Source organism: Epinephelus fuscoguttatus, linkage group LG16 (genome assembly GCF_011397635.1).
Source record: "Epinephelus fuscoguttatus linkage group LG16, E.fuscoguttatus.final_Chr_v1".
Taxonomy (NCBI): domain Eukaryota; kingdom Metazoa; phylum Chordata; class Actinopteri; order Perciformes; family Serranidae; genus Epinephelus; species Epinephelus fuscoguttatus.
In genome coordinates this window covers 11,340,977-11,364,667 of record NC_064767.1, presented here as the reverse complement: position 1 = coordinate 11,364,667, position 23,691 = coordinate 11,340,977, and the positions used below count along the sequence as shown (strand labels likewise).

General features: G+C 41.0%; 1 long non-coding RNA gene across 1 annotated transcript; it reads left to right on the top strand.

The window, feature by feature from the left end:
* Nucleotides 1-3,556: 3,556 nt before the first annotated feature.
* On the top strand, nt 3,557-23,229 carry LOC125903665 (uncharacterized). Its single transcript, XR_007451328.1, has 3 exons — nt 3,557-3,677; nt 12,901-12,965; nt 23,153-23,229. It is a non-coding gene; the product is annotated as an uncharacterized LOC125903665 (long non-coding RNA).
* The last annotated feature ends 462 nt before the right edge of the window (nt 23,230-23,691 follow it).

Genomic DNA, 23,691 nt, shown 5'->3' with positions numbered 1-23,691 from the left:
GGGCTACAGCAGCAGAAGACCACACCAGGTGCCACTCCTGTCAGCTAACAACAGGAAACTGAGGCTACAGTTCACACAGGCTCACCAAAACTGGACAATAGAAGTTTGGAAAAACATTGCCTGGTCTGATGAGTCTGGATTTCTGCTGCCACAGTCAGATGGTAGGGTCAGAATTTGGTGTAAACAACATGAAAGCATGGATCCATCCTGCCTTGTATCAACGGTTCAGGCTGCTGCTGGTGGTGTAATGGTGTGGGGGAGATTTTCTTCGTACCAACTGAGCATGGTTTAAACACCACAGCCTACCTGAGTATTGTTGCTGACCGTGTCCATCCCTTTATGACCACAGTGTACCCATCTTCTGATGGCTACTTTCAGCAGGATAACGCACCATGTCACAAAGCTCATATCATCTCAAAGTGGTCTCTTGAACATGACAATGAGTTCACTGTACTCCAATGGCCTCCACAGTCACCAGATCTCAGTCCAATAGAGCACCTTTGTGATGCTATCATGTCAATATGGACCTAAATCTCTGAGAAATGTTTCCAGCACCTTGTTGAATCTATGACACCAAGAATTAAGGCAGTTCTGAAGGCAAAGGGGTCCAACCTGGTGCTAGCAAGATGTACCTTATAAAGTGGCCAGTGAGTGTATTTCAAGCTGGATCCCAGGCGGCAACTAATATGTAAGCAATGAAGATTTAGATACCCTTGAAAAAAATGGTGGTGAATGCTTCAGTAAAACATTTGCTTTCACTGCTTCTGATGATGTTCAGATGGTCTTTGGTCAGAAACAAAAAGGTCCATTCTTGTTCTTCATACTGTTGTTGGAAACACACCAGAGCTGGAAAATGGACACATCTAGGACACACAGCCTCTGCCAGAAAGGTCTGACTGTCACAGGAGAGCAGCAGAGAGTTGATTGATTGTCCTCTGGTTCTGATGAAGCTTCTGGATGCAGATTAAACCCCACCCACCTGGTTCTCTCTGCAAAGTGTAATTTGTAACTGTTCTGTGATCCAGGTCTGAATGAGACTGAATGAGAGAGCGACAGCTGAGTCATTCTGACCACTGAGCTCTTTTCCACTAACTCTTCCAGCAGAATGATTTCCAGCACATTTTACTAAAAACTTGGAATTTAATGTTGAGCTCGGTCCAGTTACACTTTGTCAAGGACCTGGAAGGCTCCTCCCTCTGTTCTTAGTTTTCTCCCTTCCTCTGTATGTTGTTGTACTTTGCCCTACTGTGCAAAAAGGGACTCAGGGAAAAAGCAAGTTCGCAAACTAGGTGTGTGTCTGTGTTGTGGGACAGATTTGGGGATACAATTTGGACTTTAATCCAGCCTTGCTCAAGGAAAAGCAGGTGACTTGCTGCAGGAAATTTCAATGATGGAAATGTTAGTGAGAGCTGGACAGAAGAGTGCCTGGAAAATGTGTTGTGTTGGAGCACAGAAAGCATTATTTAAGCCCCTTTTCCACAGCACAACACCCGCTAGTGTAACAGAGTAAATAAGTTGGTGAACCACTTACCATTACAAGCTGCCTTTCTGTCATTATGGAAGGTACACTGATTTGAATTTATTGTTACAAATTTACATGTTTCATTATTATGTTATTTACTGTCTTGTTTTGTTGTTTGTTGTGATGTATTAGTTATCACAGAGATGTCTTATTTTTTTGTGTGTACTTGAACGCCACACTGACTGGCGGGTTGATTGCCTAAACTCTGCTAATTATACTTTACTTTTTATGGTTAAAAATGTGTTTTATTTTCCATAAATGTGCCATAAAAGTTCCCAAAAACACTAATTAATGTTCTGTGAAGATGTTGGGTGGTTGGAGATGTATTTGGAGCAAGTAGCTCTGCGGGTTACTGTGTAGGTAACTTTATTAGCTTGTTAGCCGTTAGTAGCGTAGCACGAGCCAAATTAGCCTAGCAGCTAGAGATCTCTTCCTCTTCTCATATGAAACCAGGGCCAACAGCAACATTTAACAAAGGTTACATAATTTTGCTCCATTACAACTCACAAGGTTCACTGACAAAACAACTGTCTTTTACTAAACACGTTTTCTAAACAAATACAACATGCTAACTTTATTAGCACAAGCCTATGGCATTTTACATTGTATAAATTAGCGTAGCAGCCGGTGATCTTTTCCTCTTCTCATATGAAGTTAGGGAAAACAGCAACACTTAACAAAGGTAACGTCACATAATTTTGCTTCTTTACAACTCACAAGATTCACTGACAAAACAAATGTCATACTAAACATGTTTTCCAAACAAATACAACATGCTAACGTCATTAGCACAAGCCTACGGTATTTTACATTGTACTGCTCATATGAAGCCAGGATAAATCACACACAAGACTTAAAATGCTATTTTAGTGGAGGCTGTATTGTGTCCACAATTTATCGTTTCTTATCAGTGAAATTAAAGTAAATGAAAGCTTTGTTTCCACTGAGGGAAATGGTTTCAGCTTACAAAAATAGACAGGAGGTCTGCGCCGTGTGACGTGTAGTTACATTTCCGGGGAGGTGCATATCAGGCTAGGGCATAGGCTCCATGTCGACGCAGAGCCTACACCGTAGCTACAGCTTCGATTCAACACAGTAGTGTAAACTCAATATTAGTCTACACAACACAAGAGTACTAACCTGTTACACTAAAATCTGGCTTTTTATTGTAATGGCAAAGGTTACAATCGGCATTCACCCCTGGGTCAAATGACTCTCTAGTGGTCACAGGTATTTATTGGCTCCAACTCTGATCTGTATTGTTGGAAACACACCTGGGTGAACTCACTAATTTTACCCCCTTAACCAGCGAGATACAATGACACGCTACCACAAAATACCCGTCCATCTGAGAGAGGAATTGAATAAGTAAAATATATATATATAAAGACATAACCACCACTAAGTTTTCACAGGCTTCCATGCTGCTTCTTGTTTACTAACCTGTTTTCCATGACATGGAATGTGACACCCCCCAAAAAAAACACACTCACCCATAAAGGTACTCTCGTCTGCTGCAGAGCCATGTACACAGCTCTGGTCTACTGACCACGGAAAAGGAGTCTATAGTCTGTTTTTAGCAGATTCACCCGTGTTTAAAAAACCCACGTACATGCTAATTTTGGTGGAAAAGGGTTATTAGTGTTATCTAAAAGATTTTCATTGTCATGGCTGAGTATGTAGCTGATTTCAACTCTGGAAAAGTCTCAGAGATTTCAGAATGAGACTTCTAAGCGAGACTTGGTTTCACACACTAAAACACAGACCAGTGAAAGGTAGAGAAAAATGTTTCATTCCTCTGTAGCATCTTTTCTATAATGTTGTCAGACACTGTTTGCCTCTTATCAATACTGGAATGCCTTCAAAAATGGTTGCTCCCATGAGTCACTCAGACAAAGACCTCGGAAAATAGGGATGTAATTTGAAAAATACTGATGTTTCCCTTTCAGGTTACCCTAGAAAATTTAAATGAGTAAATCCTCAGAATTAAATTAAACCTATTTCTGTTCACTCAGCCAATCGTGGGGCTGGATTTGACTGAAAAACAATCTGAAAATCAGACGGCCATAAGGTGATCATCAAAGCTGACCACATCCTCACTCAATGAATGGCATCATCAGCACGCTGCCAGGAAGCCTGGATGATAAACTGGAGGGTAAGTTCTCGGAAATTGATGGGAGCAGCGATTCTCTTTCTCTCTGTCTCTCTCACACACACACACACACACACACACACACTGATGAGCTGATCTGTACGTCAGGGTCTCGGGAGGTTTCACTTCCTCATCTGTCACCTAAATGAATGTAATCTCTCTGGGACCAAAGGAGCAGCACCACGAACACACACAGACACCTTCTCTGCCTCTCTCCCTCACCTATACCTGACACGCACACACACATATGCAAATACACAATACATTTTTTAAAGCTCACAGAGGCTGTTGAAAGCCTCTGGCATCAGTTGGCGCCTGCAGATAAAAAGAGAAGAATCCTTCAGGCTGAATGGTTCAGTATCCTGCAGCATTTTGTTGAGGGAAGTGAGCCGACATTAATCACACTTCAGACTTGTTGGTCACTCAGCAGCACTTAGAGGGAATAACAGGAAGAGAAAAGCCTGGAAAAAGCATATTTTCACGCCGTTATGAAACCAAAATAAGGTGATATATTATATACTTGTATACATCATGTACTGTACATCACATTTAGAGGCCAATCTTTACAGTAGAGGTTCAACATTATTTGAGAAACTTCCTCTAATAAACAGAGTCTCATTCCTACAGCCAAAAACTTTGGAAAGTTTTTTTTTTTCCCGTTTTCCAAACTGGAACAAGCGAGGTGGAGGAAACAGTGGGTCACAGTGAGCGTGGAGGTTTTGCCTTGTGAAGGATGTGACATGGAGCGAGTGAGTCACTCTGATCCAAATCTGCCCTTTCCAGCGAAATCACCCAATGCGGGAAATCACTGTTTGTTGATGTTTGAAATGCCCCAATATGACAGGTAGAGCCAACAGTTACAGCGTTTGAGATTATTTCTGAGATCTCTGCCGTGGTCATGCCCCAGTACAGTTGTAAATGGAATTTAAAAATTGCTTGAAAACTACAGCAACTTCTTTCCATAATCAGTGTCTCCATTGCTCTGGTTTATCCAAAGACGTCACCCGACAGGTTTTCATTGGAACTATTTTCTACCAAAGAAATAGCCCCTATGAAAACTGCTGACTGTTTTTTGTTTGTGTTATGGAAAATATGCTTTCTCATATTCCTAAATTTTGTTTATTTACATAACAAACCATCTGGTTACAGGCAAAAGAGATTCACAGGAAACAATGCACGCACGCCAAAACCCTGCAGCCTCCTCTTGTCTGAATGCCCAATCTCTATCTCCAACAATTTGTGTTGTCTCGTCATAATGTAAAGCACATATGAGGATAAAGGCGCACACGACTGGAAAGCCTCTCCTTCTGTTGCAAGCTGTAAGACAACTGGCTAATCTCTGCATATTGTAGTCTTTACTGTCAAAGTGTCTGTTTAGCAAAGTGATTCTGCTGTCGGAGAGATTTCAGATGCTGTTAAAAATCAGACATGCCTCATTTTAAGCACACTTCAGTTTGGCTGCACACTAAACTAGGTGTTCTTCCTCTGTTGCATTTCTGACAGAGCAGCAGCTTTATGTGTGTTTGCTGCCCCAAGTGGTTGATACAGGTTTCAGTTTCAACAGAACTGTGAGCTTTGTTATCAGTGAAACAGCTCAGTTGGCATTGCACGTTACTGCAAACCATGGATACATTACAGTACATCATGCATTTCATACATATCATATCAACACTTCTAAAGTGATGCACTTGACTTTTTCATTGGGAGATGGAGGGGATGGTAAATGGCAGGACACCTAGGTGAGTTGACTGCCAACCTGCAGACCACTGTTAGGGACCAACAAACAACAAAACCGGTTGTGTTTCAGCAGGTCATCACTGCATTTCTCGCGGAATTTTAGCCACCAAATGTGGTTCTGTTTTTTAACAACCTGTTCATTTGTTTGCACCGGGGATAGTGCCACAATAAGCAGTTTCCAGTGAAGATTCTCAGTCATCCAGGTCATGATAATCTTAGGCCATATCCACTCAAAGACGGAACTGATTTCGTTTTTTAAAAGTTTTCCATAAACACAGAATCGTCTCAAGATATGTGTACGTAAACATGAAGCCACTGAAAACGCTGTAGTATATATGCAAGGCCTGTAAGTGGCACTGCATCACTGCCACAAAGTACACCAAAAACAGATACTAAGAAATGGAGCATGCGCATAAAACTTGTGCGATGTACACAAACACGAAGAAGAAGATGGCGGAAAATACAAATGCCAGAGGAGCCCACTTTGTATGGACTGACGACGAGGTAGAGCTGCTACTTAGGGTCACACTTGATTCTTCTTCTGCAGCACAAACGCAACCACTGCATAGTCAGCCATTGTTGTTGTGGCGCCTTTACGCCTCGCACATGCGGGTTAAAGGAGAGGTGGGGTTATGGCGTCATCGCTTCAGAAAAGAGGCGTACTGTGTTGTAAATACGGAAACGCGAAGGTGGCGTTTTCAGATTTTTCTCATTTTGGGACCCGGTTTCAAAAGTTGGCATGTTTGGGCTCCTAAAACGCTGGTTCCATGTTTACGAAAGGTCTATACGATAAAAAACCTTTGCGGATACACCCAATCTCATCTCCGTGTGGACATGGCCTTAAGTGCTATATCGTAGGCAACTGGACTTGCTTGAGCTTCTTGAAGACGTTGCATCTCTCATCCAAGATGGATGCAATATTGAAGAAGCCTCTTGCAAGTCCAGTTGTCTACGATATCGCACTCAAGATCACGAAAAGCAGTTGTTTTTTTACCAAGACATCACTGTGTTTCCAGCAGGGATTGTGCCCCCAAAACCGGGTGTAAACATAACCAAGTGTTTTTTGTGCCAAAACCTAACCATACATTAACCACAGTGTTGTTGACACTTAAAGAAACATTAAGTTTCAACCTGTTAGCAACATAAAAATGAAAAAAATTAGACACATCCAACAAACAAAGCCAACATTTATATTGTATTCTGTATCAAAATAAGTAGTAGTAACCACAAGTGTCACCAAATTAACTGAAATCTTAAGGATTATAACTTTAACGCAGCTTTAATCAAAACCTGACTTCATTCAGCAAGAACATTTGTACAAGGACTTTGTTTTAGTTCAAGTGTCAGAGCAGCATGATAAGAATAATCTAGCACTGAAGTAGAAACATTAGACAGCTAGCTGAGGAAGAAAGATAAAATCATCAGTAAAACAATTTTAAATACTTAGAACCATTATGTGATAACATACAAATACATAAAAACAATATATACACAAGTAAGTTGTTTGTTGAACCCTAGAACCAGGCAGGTTTAATGCCCTGCTCTACCCACTGATGTACAGAGGAAATTAAATCTTCATCTCTGGCACTGATTGTCAGTGAGAGAAAGAGTTAAAAAGACAAAAGGGAACTGGTCACATAAATCTGAGATGGAAACTGTTTAAATTTGCTTTGTTTTCTCAAAAAAACATAAAACATAATCCTGAAAAATACAGAAACACTTGATTATAGTAATAAACATAATGATCCTGCTTATTGAACACAAACCCTTGAGACGCAGTGTTTACCCAACGCTGGTACCTGTGAACATCAACATGAGGCACTTTGAGCTCACAGGAGGGCACCGAAGGAGGGAAAGAGGAGCAATTTACTGCAACACAGTGATGAAACAGTGTCCTAAAGGTAGAGGGAGTTATGATGGATGTTCCACCTCCTGGTTTTAATGATCATATAGCTTACAGCTCCTCCAGCTTGTGTTTCCGAGGGAGGAAGTTGTGCTCTAATTCTCTGCATCCTTTGGGGGTAAGAGAAATGATGAGGGAAGGGAATAAAAAAGGGAGGCAACATGGAGGAAACAGAGGAAGAAATGGTGGAGAATAGGAAATGTGGCATGAGAGAGATGGAGGGAGAATGAAAGGCAGGGGAGAGAAAAGAGAAATAGTCTTTATCAGGAGACAGAGAGCGGAGGAAAAGTAAGAGAGAAGGGGAAGGAAGTGTGATGCGGGGAGTGATGGCATGAGCAGAGCGGCCCTGGAGAGTCGTAGCTGAGGAAATCATCACCCTGACTAGTGCAAGAAAAGAATATCAAAATGCAAAGATTGCAATTCAGAGTGTCGCTGCAGCAGCGTGCAGACTAACAATGTGCTTCAGACATGACTCCACCCTGCTGCAGCACACAGAGAGGGAGATCTTTACCTGCACTGCAGAAGATTGGTGCTGTACTGCATGTATGACACTTTTTTTTATTAATACTGAAGCTAATAGCAAAGGTCTCGTTAAAACAGAACCTGTAAACATGCACTTGTGAACTAAGAAGGATCCAAAACACAGGTGAAATGTTAAAGACTCTCTGCAGTGTGGTAAAGTGCCTGGTGCAGCTGCCTCCACTCCTCCTGCCCTCTTGAATCACTGTGGCTGGCTACTGAAACAGAATCAAAGATATTTGTTAAATATAAAGGAGTAAAAGAGCAAATACAGAACAGAAATGTCTCTGTGAGTTTGTTTTCTGGCTTGACAACAAGTTATTCTTACATTTCTGCAAACACATATCAAAAACTCTGCCACATTACTTTTCCTGGCAGGGCTGACCATGTTTGTGTGTTCGGAAATTGTCAAATTTCTCCTAAAATATCCACCAGAACTTGTTTCTCAAGAAATTAGTGGTGTGAAATCAAGTGTTCAGCAAAATAATGCTTTGGCTGAACATAAATAGACACAAGTGAAGTGAACAAGAAGAGCTTTGAAAGACTTTAAATCATGTCATTATTTAGACTTTGTCTGCTATTCGGTCCATTTGATTCTGAGTGGTTGTTTTCCAAACCAAAAGTTTCCATGGAAATCTCTACAAATCTGCACTGAGGCCCCAGTTGTTCTGAAATAATCTATTTGAAGTTTGGCTATCAGATTGGAACAAATCTTGAAAATGGGTTGTTCAAAAGAAAAAAGGATTCTGAAATTTGGAACAAACCTTCACTCTGTGTAGCAGGATTGAGATACCTTGGACATTGCTGTGCTTTCCGCTTCTAGGTAAGCTAGGCTTCTCCTCCTGGACGTGTGTGGGTAGAACTCACTTCACACGACTGGGAAGCTTCCATTTCTGCACTGTACTTAACGTCAACGGGTGAACACACAGCCACTTTCATCAGTGAAGGTACCTCTGCTGGGCTGCAGTCTCTAGCATGGCCACAGAACAGGAAGCTAGCGCTGTCCATGCAATGAGCTGCACGCTGTATTTAAACAAGATGGTGTCACAACAGCCCTTTTCACCTCCAAACAACAGTGGTATCATGCTGCTCCAGTGTGTGATTTTAGACAGCTGGCTGTGGACGCAAAAGAGGCGTGATAGGTGTGACATGTAACACAACAGCGTAGGCCTCTAGTGTGGCATGTAACATATGCAGCAGCAGCGCTTTATAAACAATAACATGGCGTTAACAATCATTTATATCCCTGCTATATGCCGGTTGATCTCCTCCTGTTTGGAGGGTAAGAGGCTCCTGGACCTCATTTTTTGGCTGTCCCTTTTATCCAGATGTTGTTTCTACTTCCATGATTGTACCTTTTATACAGAAAAGCAAGGCGGCATAATGGCATGAAATTCCTGCCTGAAACAGCCAGTGTAAAAGGGGCTAACCTCTGCCTCAGTAGAGCAGGTCTGAAGGAGGAGGAGCCTTTATGTATGGGATTGAGTTCAGGTGTGAGCCTTTTTGCACTACCTGCAGCACGACCCGGGGCTCTGCTGGCATCAGTTGATTGTGAGAAAATGTGAGCTCCTTCGTTCTTAATGCATTTATGTTTGCAGTACCCTGATGCTTTAGTTATTTGATGTTAAGTTGAAAAGAAACTGTGTTAACTCTTGACAGTTATGGGGTAGCATGATATTTGCTCCTTATGTATTGGATTTATTACATCCGTAGGTACCCCTGCCCTACCACGTGTCCATGTCTAACATAAATCACACTTGAAGTGGACTCCTCTACGTTTCATCATGCCTGACAGCACACAACAGTGTTACTCATAACACCTGGTAATATCCATCATCAGACCTGACTGGAGAATATTATACACTTATGTATATTGCTCCTTCTGCTGCCTCTCTTCAGCCACATTTCCACTACTCCCAAGACCCCTTCACTGCCATTTTCCATCCATCCACCAGATGCCCTCAGTCTTTCCCTCCTTCTCCCACCACCTGACTGCTCCACCCAGCTACACACCTGCTCCCACTTTCCCTCATCAGCACTGCAGTATATGACCAGCCCTTTCCCACACAAGTTCCAAGCTCATGAAAATTGCAGCATGGTGGTCAAGCCTGCTTTCCACTGAAGTGAACGTCTCTGCCTGCTTAGTCAGTGTTTGGGCCCAGTCCCTGTTCCCTGAATGCACCACATTGTGACATTCAATCTTTCCATCACTTTAAGCAAATGCTGTGAGGGCCTAAACGTAAAAACGTTAGTGACTGTATTTGCTGAATTCTAGGAGACAGCATCGACTCTATCTTTCATCAACGAGCAGCTGAAAATGCCAGGGTGATGGGAAAGTCTTGAGATTTTTTCCAGTGTGTGCAGAGTTTTTGTTCCAGTACATTTCAAGACCTGACATTTCTGCCCCTGGCTGATCGATGGTGGATTAACTGATCGTTTTGTTGCTCATTTCCTTCAGATGATTATGGGTTAAGATTGAAAAGGCTGTAATCTCAGATCTGAAGAGTTTTATTATCGCAGCATCTTTAATTTCCTTTCTACACTGTCATCATTATTGATGATTAGAGACACACCTCGGTGGAGGAAAAGTCTCGACTCATTTTCATCTTAATTTATCTCTGTCAGTGCAGCTCCCTCCATCTGTCTTGTTTTCCGCCAACATGAGCCCTCTCCTCTCTTCTTATATTTTGTTTATCCTCTCTTAAATTAAATGAAATTCTTTCACCCACTTTAACCACCTTTAGTTTATTTTCACACTGTGCTTCTCCCTTCTCTGCTTACCTCAGATGATCTGACCTGCAGGGTGTGAGGACTGTTAATCATACCACTGCTCTCTCACCTGCGTCAAATGGCCTTCTCACTGTATCAAACCAAACAAACACAGTAAAGCGAGCTGTATCTTTATCTTCCCCAGTGGAAACAGATGTGTTTTTTACCCTGTCATGGAGGAGAGTGGTGGCACAGAATCCCAAATGGAAAAAGTGATTTCAACCTGAAATTTCACTGCTGTGCCTCCTTCCTCTTATTCCTGGAGCTCAGAGGATCCTATTTGTCAGACCTGTGTGGTTTCATTTCAGTGTCACACCCTCCTCTAAACCCTCCTAAGGGAAGAAATGTCTACACCACTCCCTCTGTGATCTCTCATTTTAAATGTCACTTCAGCCGATCACACATCACCACTGCTGTCATAGAGCTGTATTCAAGTTAATTCTGTCATACAACATCACGCTCATTAAATATCGATTTGATCATCTCAGGACACAGAAGCAAAAGAATGAAAGTTGGTAGCATCTATGTTTCATGCTTGTTCAGTTGTCTAACAACAGAAGCATATGTTAAGTAACACCAGCCATCTGAAGGAGGAAGGAGGAGATTCAGCCGTTGTCCTGTTGTTCGAGTGTTTCACTGCAAGAGACTGGACGTTTTCTACAGTAAAAATATGGTGGTGCAGTGGTTAACACGGTCGCCTCACAACACAAGGGTTCTGGGTTCAACCTAGCCGACCAGTTTGCACGTTCTCCCTGTGTCAGCGTCGGTTTTCTCTCAGTTCTCTGGCTTCCTCACACAGTCTAAAGAGGTTAGGCTAATTGGTGACTCTAAATTACCTGTAGATGTGAATGTGAGCTAAATGGTTGTCTCTTTTTATGTGTCAGTGACAGACAGGATGATTGGGTGAAGAAAGAAGCAGGCTGTTCTTATGTACTCTTTGTACCAGTATCTATGAAAAGTAATGCACCAAAACTCATATATATCCCATGTAATCATGAGCAAGTAATTCGTATAAATGGGAACCAGGAAGGCTGTGATCATGTAACCTATGTGCTGACAAACACGAGACTTTCACCCAGGAGACCAGTGATCATGTCCTGTGTGAAACTAAGTGAATTTTGAGGTATTTTAATATTTTAAAATGTACATCATCAACATTTTACTTTTCTTAAACCTAATCTATGTAACTTAAGATTAAGTACATAACATGACAGCACCATTTGTGGGGCACTAATTTGTTAGACTCACCAAATACCAACAAACAATTTGCATGAGTTTATTGCATGTAAAGTCAATGTAAACGCAGAATGAATGGGAGTTTGCAGCATGATGGACATGATGAACGCTATGGATACAACGTGAATGATATGAAATACGCAAATAGCGAGTAGCGTGATTTCATGTCATACACTTTTTTGCGAGAATTGAAAAATCTGAGCTCCAACAACTGTTTCGCCAACAACTGATAGCCAATTAAGATCCTCTGGGGACGTACGATGCCAAGGACATACCAGCGGAAGTTCATTCATCGAATTAGCTGTTTCACACGGGTGTGAAGGGAGTCAACTTAAAATATTCTAACGTTCAAACTCGCGTGAATAATGCAACGCAAAAAATTTGCATCGCATTTGGTTTGATCAGTTTTGGATGTTTAGGGAGGGCGCGCCAATTTATGCCCGTCTCTTTTCAAAATAACCTCCAGTTTTTCACAGGATATTTACATACATCACTAGATTAAGATGCTACACATACTTGCACACTACATTGTTAGATTCAAGTGAGGCAGGAGTTGTATGAACCATTGTATGTGCATTTTTGTTATCATCCGAAACATTGCAAATAGATATATGAATAGACAACATAAAACAACATACTGAAACAAACTAGTCTGGTCTGTCTGAAAATCTGTCTGGTTGACAGGTGACCAAGAAACCCAGTGCAGAAACATTTTAGTATGGCCAGATTTATGGTAATGAATCAATATGTACACTCACAAGTTAAAAGGGGCTTTAATACACTAAAAAAACATGGAAAGAAATGGGTGTTACCACAACTTTTTGCATTTAGTGTTCAAGTTTTCTGTGTCTTTATAGCATCACCTGCTGCTGAATGACACTGAGGAAGCTTTGTCTACATTTTGTGTCAGCTGTCTGTCGGTAATGCTGCGTAAACTGTTTTAAATTCACTTACGGCAAAGCGTTCTGTTTAGAGAAGTAATGAATTGAATTATTCTGATTGAGTTACCCAGGAGGCCTCTGTGTTTGCTGAACATAATTGTGTTGCTGTGTTTGTTTGCAGCACTTCAAATGCCCGATCCTCGAAGGGAACACAGAGAGAGGTGGTGAAGTCAGCAGCTCATTACAGTAAGTGCTGCTTTAAAGGAATTCATGTCATATCTCTCAAGACAGCCATGTTAACAATGCTGCCTCTGAACATATAATAGAGTTACACATACAAACAAACAAGCACCGTGTTATTGTTTCCCCAAATACAAAGATCATTTTATGGTGTCTTGGGCTCGAAATTGAAATCTAAAATCTATTTAACTCTGGGGAACTTGTTTCTAGTTTCCATAATGTGTAATCATCTTGTAGCAATAATATCTGCGATTATGGAAAAATAGATTCACAATTACTGCCGTCCTGCTGGGAAGAAGTCTCATTTTACATCAGCTCATAGGAACCATGTGCCTTAATGTACATAAGCAGGCTCATCACGGAGCTTATTTGACAAAATGTCACCATAGTTGCACCTACAGTACAGGCCAAAAGTTTGGACACACCTTCTCATTCAATGCGTTTTCTTTATTTTCATGACTATTTACATTGTAGATTCTCACTGAAGGCATCAAAACTATGAATGAACACATGTGGAGTTATGTACTTAACAAAAAAAGGTGAAATAACTGAAAACATGTTTTATATTCTAGTTTCTTCAAAATAGCCACCCTTTGCTCTGATTACTGCTTTGCACACTCTTGGCATTCTCTCCATGAGCTTCAAGAGGTAGTCACCTGAGATGGTTTTCCAACAGTCTTGAAGGAGTTCCCAGAGGTGTTTAGCACTTGTTGGCCCCTTTGCCTTCACTCTGCGGTCCAGCTCACCCCAAACCATCTCGATTGGGTTCAGGTCCGGTGACTGTGGAGGCCAGGTCATCTGCCGCAGCACTCCATCACTCTCCTTCTTGGTCAAATAGCCCTTACACAGCCTGGAGGTGTGTTTGGGGTCATTGTCCTGTTGAAAATAAATGATGGTCCAACTAAACGCAAACCGGATGGGATGGCATGTCGCTGCAGGATGCTGTGGTAGCCATGCTGGTTCAGTGTGCCTTCAATTTTGAATAAATCCCCAACAGTGTCACCAGCAAAACACACACCATCACACCTCCTCCTCCATGCTTCACAGTGGGAACCAGGCATGTGGAATCCATCCGTTCACCTTTCTGCCTCACAAAGACACGGCGGTTGGAACCAAAGATCTCAAATTTGGACTCATCAGACCAAAGCACAGATTTCCACTGGTCTAATGTCCATTCCTTGTGTTTCTTGGCCCAAACAAATCTCTTCTGCTTGTTGCCTCTCCTTAGCAGTGGTTTCCTAGCAGCTATTTGACCATGAAGGCCTGATTCGCGCAGTCTCCTCTTAACAGTTGTTCTAGAGATGGGTCTGCTGCTAGAACTCTGTGTGGCATTCATCTGGTCTCTGATCTGAGCTGCTGTTAACTTGCGATTTCTGAGGCTGGTGACTCGGATGAACTTATCCTCAGAAGCAGAGGTGACTCTTGGTCTTCCTTTCCTGGGTCGGTCCTCATGTGTGCCAGTTTCACAGTAGCGCTTGATGGTTTTAGACTCCACTTGGGGACACATTTAAAGTTTTTGCAATTTTCCCGACTGACTGACCTTCATTTCTTAAAGTAATGATGGCCACTCGTTTTTCTTTAGTTAGCTGATTGGTTCTTGCCATAATATGAATTTTAACAGTTGTCCAATAGGGCTGTCGGCTGTGTATTAACCTGACTTCTGCACAACACAACTGATGGTCCCAACCCCATTGATAAAGCAAGAAATTCCACTAATTAACCCTGATAAGGCACACCTGTGAAGTGGAAACCATTTCAGGTGACTACCTCTTGAAGCTCATGGAGAGAATGCCAAGAGTGTGCAAAGCAGTAATCAGAGCAAAGGGTGGCTATTTTGAAGAAACTAGAATATAAAACATGTTTTCAGTTATTTCACCTTTTTTGTTAAGTACATAACTCCACATGTGTTCATTCATAGTTTTGATGCCTTCAGTGAGAATCTACAATGTAAATAGTCATGAAAATAAAGAAAACACATTGAATGAGAAGGTGTGTCCAAACTTTTGGCCTGTACTGTATACTAACTCAAAACATCTGTATCTCTTTGGCCTGTGAACCCCAGATGTGAAATGAGTGCCACAGTGACCCAGAGTCAGCCACCATCTGCTTTGAATTTCCCTCAGTTAAGTTGCACCAGTTATCCTCTTATCTGATTTGAGTCATTCTTCATGCCTCAGTAACTCTGACTGCACGGTGCTTAAATTTAAGATTTGAGGAAATTATGCTGCAGGTTTTAACCTCTTTGCCGCAGACATATTGTCATCTTACATGTTACTGTGGAGAATAACTGACAGGGGAAGGTGTACAGAGACCTCACATGCAGTGAAAGACAGCAGGGAACATTATAGCTGCACTTTATTACTGGATATCAGAAGGGTAGACTACACTTTTGTGGCGACGACTTGTGTCATGACTTAGATGAGAGGGTGGCTCTGTGGAGGAGTGGCTGTAAGGCCGAGGACATGATGGCAAACAGCCTGCAGTTATACAAAAATTCACACCCTGTACAATTTTCATGAAGAGGGAAATTAGCTATGGAGATGAAAACCATTTTTTGTACCAGGCTGTGAACACAACACATTCTCACTCCAAACTTGTCACATAATGACGTTTGGTCATGGACTTTCCACATCAAAATATGATGTGCCAGGTACCCTGGATGTGTTGGGTGTTCACGTTCTGGGACTCCGTGTCAAGTTCTGCCTGTTATATGCATTGTCTGTTTGCAAAATACACTTCTGTTTTCATAGGAAATGTATAGTTTGTACGCTGTCTCTTTCAAAATAAAGTCTTTCAATAAATTAAGTCTCTAAATGCAGTACAACACCACAAACTGACGTTTTTTTCCTTCAACAACAAACAGACGTGGTTATATTTTGGCTATTGGCTACATATGCACATAGTTGGGTTTAGGCAACAAAACATGGTTGGGTTTAGAAATAAAGAACAGGGTTTGGCTTTACAATCACAGGAAGCGAGTACCGTCCTCCTGAGTGAAGGTCAGTGGTTGTTGGACCCATTCACCACCCCACCTGCCCACCCTTATTTGACTTTCACTGCCTTAACTGGGTAAAAACGTTTAATTCTGCTGTAAAGGTGGGCATTTTAACATGGGGGTCTCTGAGGACTCAAGTGGCCATCAATGGAACTGCAGTTTTTGGCACTTAGCTTAGCACTAGCTTCATTTTTCAGCCCTGGATGCTGCCCCTTGGTTTAACCTTTAAACAAACAAATACAACTTTTTAAACTCATTCATGATTTTATAAATTGAATATATTATTATTCTGTTTTTAAAATGGCATTACAGTTGTTGAATAGCACATTATGACTTGTTTAGGACTCGAAACTCAAAGTTAAAGACTTGGGAATTGACTTGGAACTTGTCCGTCTTGCCTCAGTACTTGAGTGCAAAGACCTGAGAATTGTGACTTTGAAAACAATGACTTTGTCCCACATCTGTATTATTCTGCAGACTAGGATCCAAACAGGGAAGTATTTATGCAGCTGAAACGTTTCAAAGCACGACACAAATCTGACCTCTGACCTGCAACAGAGCAGAGAATTCCCCTCCAGAGATTATTACATGTCAAAATAATATCAATAATCTGCTCATATCTGCAGCATGAACCACAACAACTGTGGGGTTTAAACTTCCACTTTCCTCATATTAGATTTCAAAACAGCCCATCAAAGATGATGTACTTGGAATTGTGTGGCTTCAAGTCCGGGACAGTCAGCAAGATTTAATGCAACAGAAAAGCCATAAAAGTGATAATAAAACAGGACTGGGATGGAGGCTGTATCTGGGCTCATCTCCTAATGGCTGACGTCTGTGTCTTTATAGTGGCAGATACAGACAGAGATATGAGACATTTTACTAGCTGAGCTGCTGTTTTTCCAGAGGAGAGGGAGGAGAGGGGTGTAGAAATATCTTCTCTGTGAGCCGCTGAACCCCCGACCCCGGCACTGGATCAGTCTGTGTTATTACACCTGCAAGCAATGAGTGGGCCAGCAAGATCCGCAGCACACTGGAGATCAACCAAGGAGCGTAGTAGGCTTCCCACTGCTCCACCCTCTCTCTTTATCCTCATATTTCTCTCTGATGCAGCTACTTTTCTTCATTCTTCTGCTTTTTTCATTTTAAACCTCATCAAAGGAAGTTTAATGGCCGTAGATTCTCTGTTTCTGGGTTGAGTGTCTTGCTCCAGGGCAGTTTGACAGTAAAGGGGACTCACTGCTCCCCGATCCAATTTTTATGCTCTTATTTTTGCTCTTCATGTCCTTAATAAAATCTTTTTTTTCTCAAACAAATAGATGTGATATTTATTGCATCCTCCTTCCTCCTTTTTTTCTGCCCCGTTGTTAAATTCTTTGCTTTTGGTCCATGTGGAGACGTTGCCAAGATTATTAGGTTTTCCACCTCTCGCTCCTGCCTTCAATATGTTTGGACAGCCAGAGAGAAAAACTCCTGATAATAAACTCTAGAACAAATCAATTATCCCTGTGCCAATCTCGGTGTGTGTGAGAGTGGAGACACAGCGAGCTCAGAAACTTTTCAGATTTTGCAGACTGTGCACAACAGAAGCCGTGTTTCACGAGCTTTATTAGCAACTCAGCAGGTGTTATGAAAGTTTGTTTGTTATTAGCAGTCATCATTATGACTGCTTTAAAGACTGCTGAGTCATCACATCTTTAAAACCTGCACCTCAAGCTTTGTTTTATAGGTTGAAGTCTGAATCAGTTTGTCTTTTATACAAGAACAACAATCGTGTTGTTCACAGGCGGTGACTAAAAAAGTACACAAGAACTAACACAAGCACTCTAAAGCTGAAACAGTTAGTCAATTACTTGATTAGTTTACTGACAGGAAGTCAGCAATTTTTGTAACTGATTAACTCCTTTGTCCCAAAAGACTGTGTTAGTATGACGTGAAAAAAATGTCATAACATTTGTTCTGATGGGTGTAATGTGTGATGTGTTTGTTACATAAACTATAAAACCACAAATACACTATAAAAATATTTATTTGAATGAATACTTTCTTATTTTATTAGGTATTTTGTCATATACAGATCCACCAACCAAGCTGCAATGTTTGACCAGCTGGGATGAGAACGTGTTAAAAAGTTGTCTCTGAACATAATCCAGGCACTGAGAATGTTGCCACAACAACATAATTAAGAAAGCAGTTTAGTAACATACAAACTGCCCATTCCAAGTACAAATACGAACACAGATTATAAAGTCGGTTAAACAGATACAGATACAGGTAATTGTGTACTCACTCATCACTACTAAATTACAGCCCTAACTCAAACATAACAACACCTAAAAGGAAAACAAAGACTAAAATTAATGAACTTTGACACTCCTGGTTTCCACAGCAACCAAAATGAGAGTGATCCGCATACTTTCATCTTCAGCTTGTCATTTTCACAGATCATATTATTACAACAGTAATAAACAAATGTAAACTGTGCCGGCTAAAAACACTATAACTCGTCTACAGTGTCATGACTTATTATTTGTATATCATCATATTCAGAGGCAAAGAATCAGTGAGATCGTCATGAGGAAAAATGTGAATACAAAGTTTAATATCTGTACTGAAGAATGATAATGACGTGACACTGTCAGACACATTTTTCACAGTGAACTTATGACCCTACAAAACAACTGTTCCTCAAAACATGAGCTGCCACATTTCACAACAGTTGTGAAATGAGGGATTAGCTCAGATGTGTTGGTGCATCTCTCTGCTTTGATTTGACTTGTATTTGTGGCTCAAACACAGTTTGTTTTCCCTCAGCAAAACATTATACATCACTGTCTGCTTTCTGTCTCATGGAATAAATGCTTTAGAGCTAACGCTATACAGACAGGAACTGCTTTTCTTTATTTGTAGACAATGGGGAGAAAATTTAAGTTATCTTCTCTGACAAGCCAGCCAGAGGGAAAAGAAACATTAAACCGGAGTGTAATGTTCAGCTCGCTTCGACAAGAGAAAAGGGAATTCACTGCCACCTGCAACGAGCATGACATCCAAGCAATATATAAACACATTCGACATCTGATTCTTGTGTTTCCCGCCTCTGTCGCTGTGTTTTGCACTGCAGAGATTCTCATGGGGTCTTTAACCAAAACTCTGTTCCACCTCCAGCAGCGTTTGACTTCTCTCTCTCTGCAGTGTCAGAGCTAAATGATCAATGGACATGAGAGGATAATTACATGAGTACTGCTGACTGGAAGTGTTGAGCCTTTAATAGTTCATTGTTTTTACATTGAAGGGAAAAGCAAGAGAAGTGGTCTTGTGACTGGAAACAGGCCAAATCAAATCAGCAGAATATCTGGGTGGTGGAAGTGAGATGGGCACTACTTCCTCTCCCTTTAGAAACAAACATGACTAACACACTCTCCCCTCCCTAAACAATTACTATCAAAGGCACCCAGGTGCTGGTGTATGAATGCATGTGACTCTCTGCTTTCAGTCATCTGCAGTCAGCAGTTTAAGACAAAAAGACATTAACATGCACTGAGGGCCTTGTAGTGTCACCCAAAGTCTTCACATCTGGATGCATTTTCAGATGAATCTCTAATAGCTGATGTTAATGCAAGATATTTGTCAAAGTGTCAAGTTTTTCCGCCCTAAAAGTCTACTTTAAAGGAGGTCGACCTGACCTGCCACACAGGAACAAGTTTGTTTAAGTGGAAGACGACTATAAACAAACTGTCCTCACTGAGGAAACACGACTCTGATTAAGGGAGAATGATGAGTGAAGACGCACAGAGATACTCACATGCTAACAATCAAACTCCCAAGTCCCCTGTTAACTCTGCACAAACTGCTTCTTCCTCTTACTGCTGCAAAATCAACTTCTTTTGAGGGAATTAAATCCGCATAGGCTCAATCACTATACAGACCCTACGCCGTAGCCTACGCACGTGGCCTACACCCTTGTAAGCATTTACATTTGTGCTGTGGTGTTGCTGGCCGCTAGTCTAATTTATACAATGTAAAATGCCATAGGCAGCTGTTCTGTCCATGAATCTTGTGAGTTGTAACAGAGCCAAATTTTATAACCTTGCCTTTGTTGAATGTTGCTGTTGTCCCTGAACACACATTAAACACACATTAAACATGGCTTAATAGAGACCATTTCAATCACAGCACAACAGACAAACACTTGTGTTTTGCTGGACACATTTTCCCAAAAAATACAACATGCTAACGTTATTAGTCCAAACCTATGGCATTTTACATTGTATAAATTAGCCTAGCAGCTAGCGAACGTTTCCTCTTCTCATATAAAACTAGGGACAACAGCAACATTTAACAAAGGTAACGTTACAAAATTATGCGCCAATACAACTCACAAGGTTCACTGACAAAACAACTGTCTTATACTAAATACAATTTCCAAACAAATATAACATGCTAACATTATTAGCACAAGCCTATGGCATTTTACATTGTATAAATTAGCCTAGCGGCCAGCAAAATTCACAGAAACCCCGACGCCGACTAGTGGTTTGAAGGTGTACCTGCAGAGTGACGCAGACACCATTGCTGGGATATACTTGTGCGGCAGACCACTAAATCGCTGTGTTGTCTGAAAAGTCTCATTTATCCAACTTACCTTTTTCACAGCAGGCATTTTGGCCTGTCGTAGTAGGAAAAGCACTGCTGTTAGCAATGGCACTAACAATAGCTCTGTTCTGAGAGTCCCAGCGAGTGTGACAGTGACAGCATGCACGATACCAGGACCCTGAAATCAAAGCAGTTAAATTGAATTCAGCCATTGTTAATTTAATTATTTACACCTGTGCTTTTCCTACAGTGACGTGTAAAATAGGCCCATTATATGCTCAGTACATCTCAAACAGACAGCTGATTCCGACTGTAAGCTATCTTTGCTCTCTGTCAGGCCACCACTTTGGTCCAGACTAAAATATCTCAACAGCCACGGGATGGATTGCCATGAAATTTTATGAGGACATTTATAGTTCCTAGAGGAAAAAGCCTAGTGACGTTGGTGATCCCCTGACTTTTCCTCTGATGCCTACAGCAGCAACACGAGAGCTGATGGTCTACCACTTCTTTACTTGGTAGTTTGTTTGTGTTGCAAGGTGACTTTGGTGAATCCAATCAAACGTTTTAAGACTCCCATGTTCAGTAAGGTAAAATTAGTTATCGAGACATTACACTCATCAACCTCAGGGTGGTGCTAGAAAAGTATGAGGATCAACAAAATCATTAGGATACATCCTCTGTGCAAAATGTTGAGTCAGTTAGCCAGTAGATGCTGAGATATTTATCTGTTATCTGAACATTTCGTCTTTCTGGAGGCAGTAGAGGAAAAGTCAGGGGATCACTAACGTGAGTAAGCTTTGTCCTCTGGGGACCATAAATGTCTTCACCAAATTTCATGGCAACCCATCAAATAGCTGTTGAGATATTCGACAATATGTCCCCAGAGTCGCACCACTAAGCTGACTAAAAACACATTAAACAGCACAGATAACAACCTGAGTGCGCCTCAGTTAGTGCACAGAGCAGCTCCTGTTCCCCAAGAAGCAAAACCAACAAGGAACACCGAAGACGAGCGAAAGGCTATATTGATTTCAACATATTAAACAGGCCCTGTGGTGTTGATGAATTACTTCCTGCAGTGAACCCAGTAATGACTCCATCCAGCCACCCTGCTGCTAATTAACAAGCTATTTAAAAAGGCAGACGGCAGTGTCTAATCTAGGCTGGTGGTGGAGGAGCTCACAAGGAAGTCATTCTGTACTCAACCCCTGCCTGACTGAGTCCCCAGAAAGCCCCAAGACAGCCATCCAGGGACTAATTTAGCCTTTGTTCAGGTTGTGTGAATGGAAGTAGAGAGCTCTCTCTTGGGGAGAGTAACTGGAGAGTGACTCGTCTGCTGGACTGTCGCTGTTCATTCAGTGAGCTGATACTGTCTGACGCTTGTTAGCTAATGATCTCGCAGCAGTGTGCTGATCTTGTGACATCGCTCTGGCTTGTTCCCTCTCTGTTGGTCGGGGAGGTTAACGGGGCATGTGTGTTATATTTTCCACCTTCATACTGCTGTGCATTCAAACACTTACATTTTTACTGTAGGGATTTCTCTGACCCTTCTCCTCCACTTCTATGAATCCCAGAGCAAAGTGTGGATGGTTTCCAGTTCATTAATGCCAGAAACATCTCTGGCTGGTTTGAAAATTGGGAATAACTTTATTTTCACACCAAATGATCTCATTATTCCTCTTAAAATGAAAAATTCAAGCTAGATGGAACATGTTTGAGCTCAATGTTCTCTTTGCACAAATTACAAACACATTACATTTGCACATTTCATACATGTCATATCAACGTTTTTCAAGTGATGTAGTAGGCTATGTGACTGTCATCTGGAGGTGGAGGGGATGGAGGATAGGTGAGATGCCTGCCTGCTGCAGACCCCTGTTTGAGACCAACAAAAAACACTGGTTGTGATTCAGCGAGTCTTTTTTTTAAAACTGAGACATTGCTATTTTTTTCTCCAGAATAGTGACAGTTTTTTTTTTTTTTTTTTTTTTTTACTAAGACATCGCTGATTTTCCTTCGAAATTGTGAGACAAAGAACTTTTCATTTTTCTATTTTATTTTATTCTTTTTTTCTGAGACATCTGTTTTTTCTGCCAGAGTAGTGACACAAAAAGCTTTTTATTTATTTTTTATTTTTTTCACTGAGACATTGCTGCTTTTCCATTTGGGATAGTGGAACAAAAAGCTTTTTTTTTTAAAATTTTTTTTTGTTATTTTATTTTTTTACTGAGACATCACTGTTCTTTCTGTCGAAATAGTGACACAAAAGTTTTTTTTGTAAATTTTATTATTATTATTATTTTTTTTTTTTTTTTTACTGAGACATCACTGTTTTTTCTGCCAAAATAGTGACACAAAAAGGTTTGTATTTTATTCTTTTATTTTTCACTGAGACATTGCTCCTTTTCCTTCTGGGATAGTGATACAATAAGCTTTTTATTTATTTTTTTTATTTTTATTTTTTTGAGACATCGCTGTTTTTCCTGCCGGAATAGTGACACAAAAAGCTTTTTATTTTTGTTTTATTTTAATCTTTTTTTACTGAGACACTGCTGTTGTTTTTGCCGGAATAGTGACACAAAAACCTTTTTTGTTTTTACAGAGACGTTGCTGCTTTTCCAGCTGGGATTGTGCCCTCCAAATCAGGTATATAAAGCCAAAACACAATCTTTTCCTCACCATAATCAAGTGTTTTTGTGTCCAAACCTAACCACAGGTTAACCACAGCCTTGCTCAATCATAACATTTGAATGAATCTGCTACATGATAACTTACAAATGTCACGTATCTGTGGTTTGCAGAAATGTATGATGCCATAATTTTTCTCTGGTGATTGGGTTGTTGAGCCTACAAGTGTATCCTGTATTTTTCTTTGTGTTTGAATATGATCCATTTAAATGGAAACAAATGTATGACTGGCATGTGCTTTTTTGAAGACTCATGGTGCAAAATGTGTCAACCCCTAATAGATTTTTGCTAGCAGTAAATAAGCACCTTGAACTCCTCACTGCAGGTCGTTCAAATAATTCAGATCCACTGCACTCAGCAGATGATGGGATTTCAAACCATGACAGCTTGAGTAAACATTTATTTTGTAATCATTGTGAAGCAATACTGACCGCTGCATATCTGCGGTGCTCT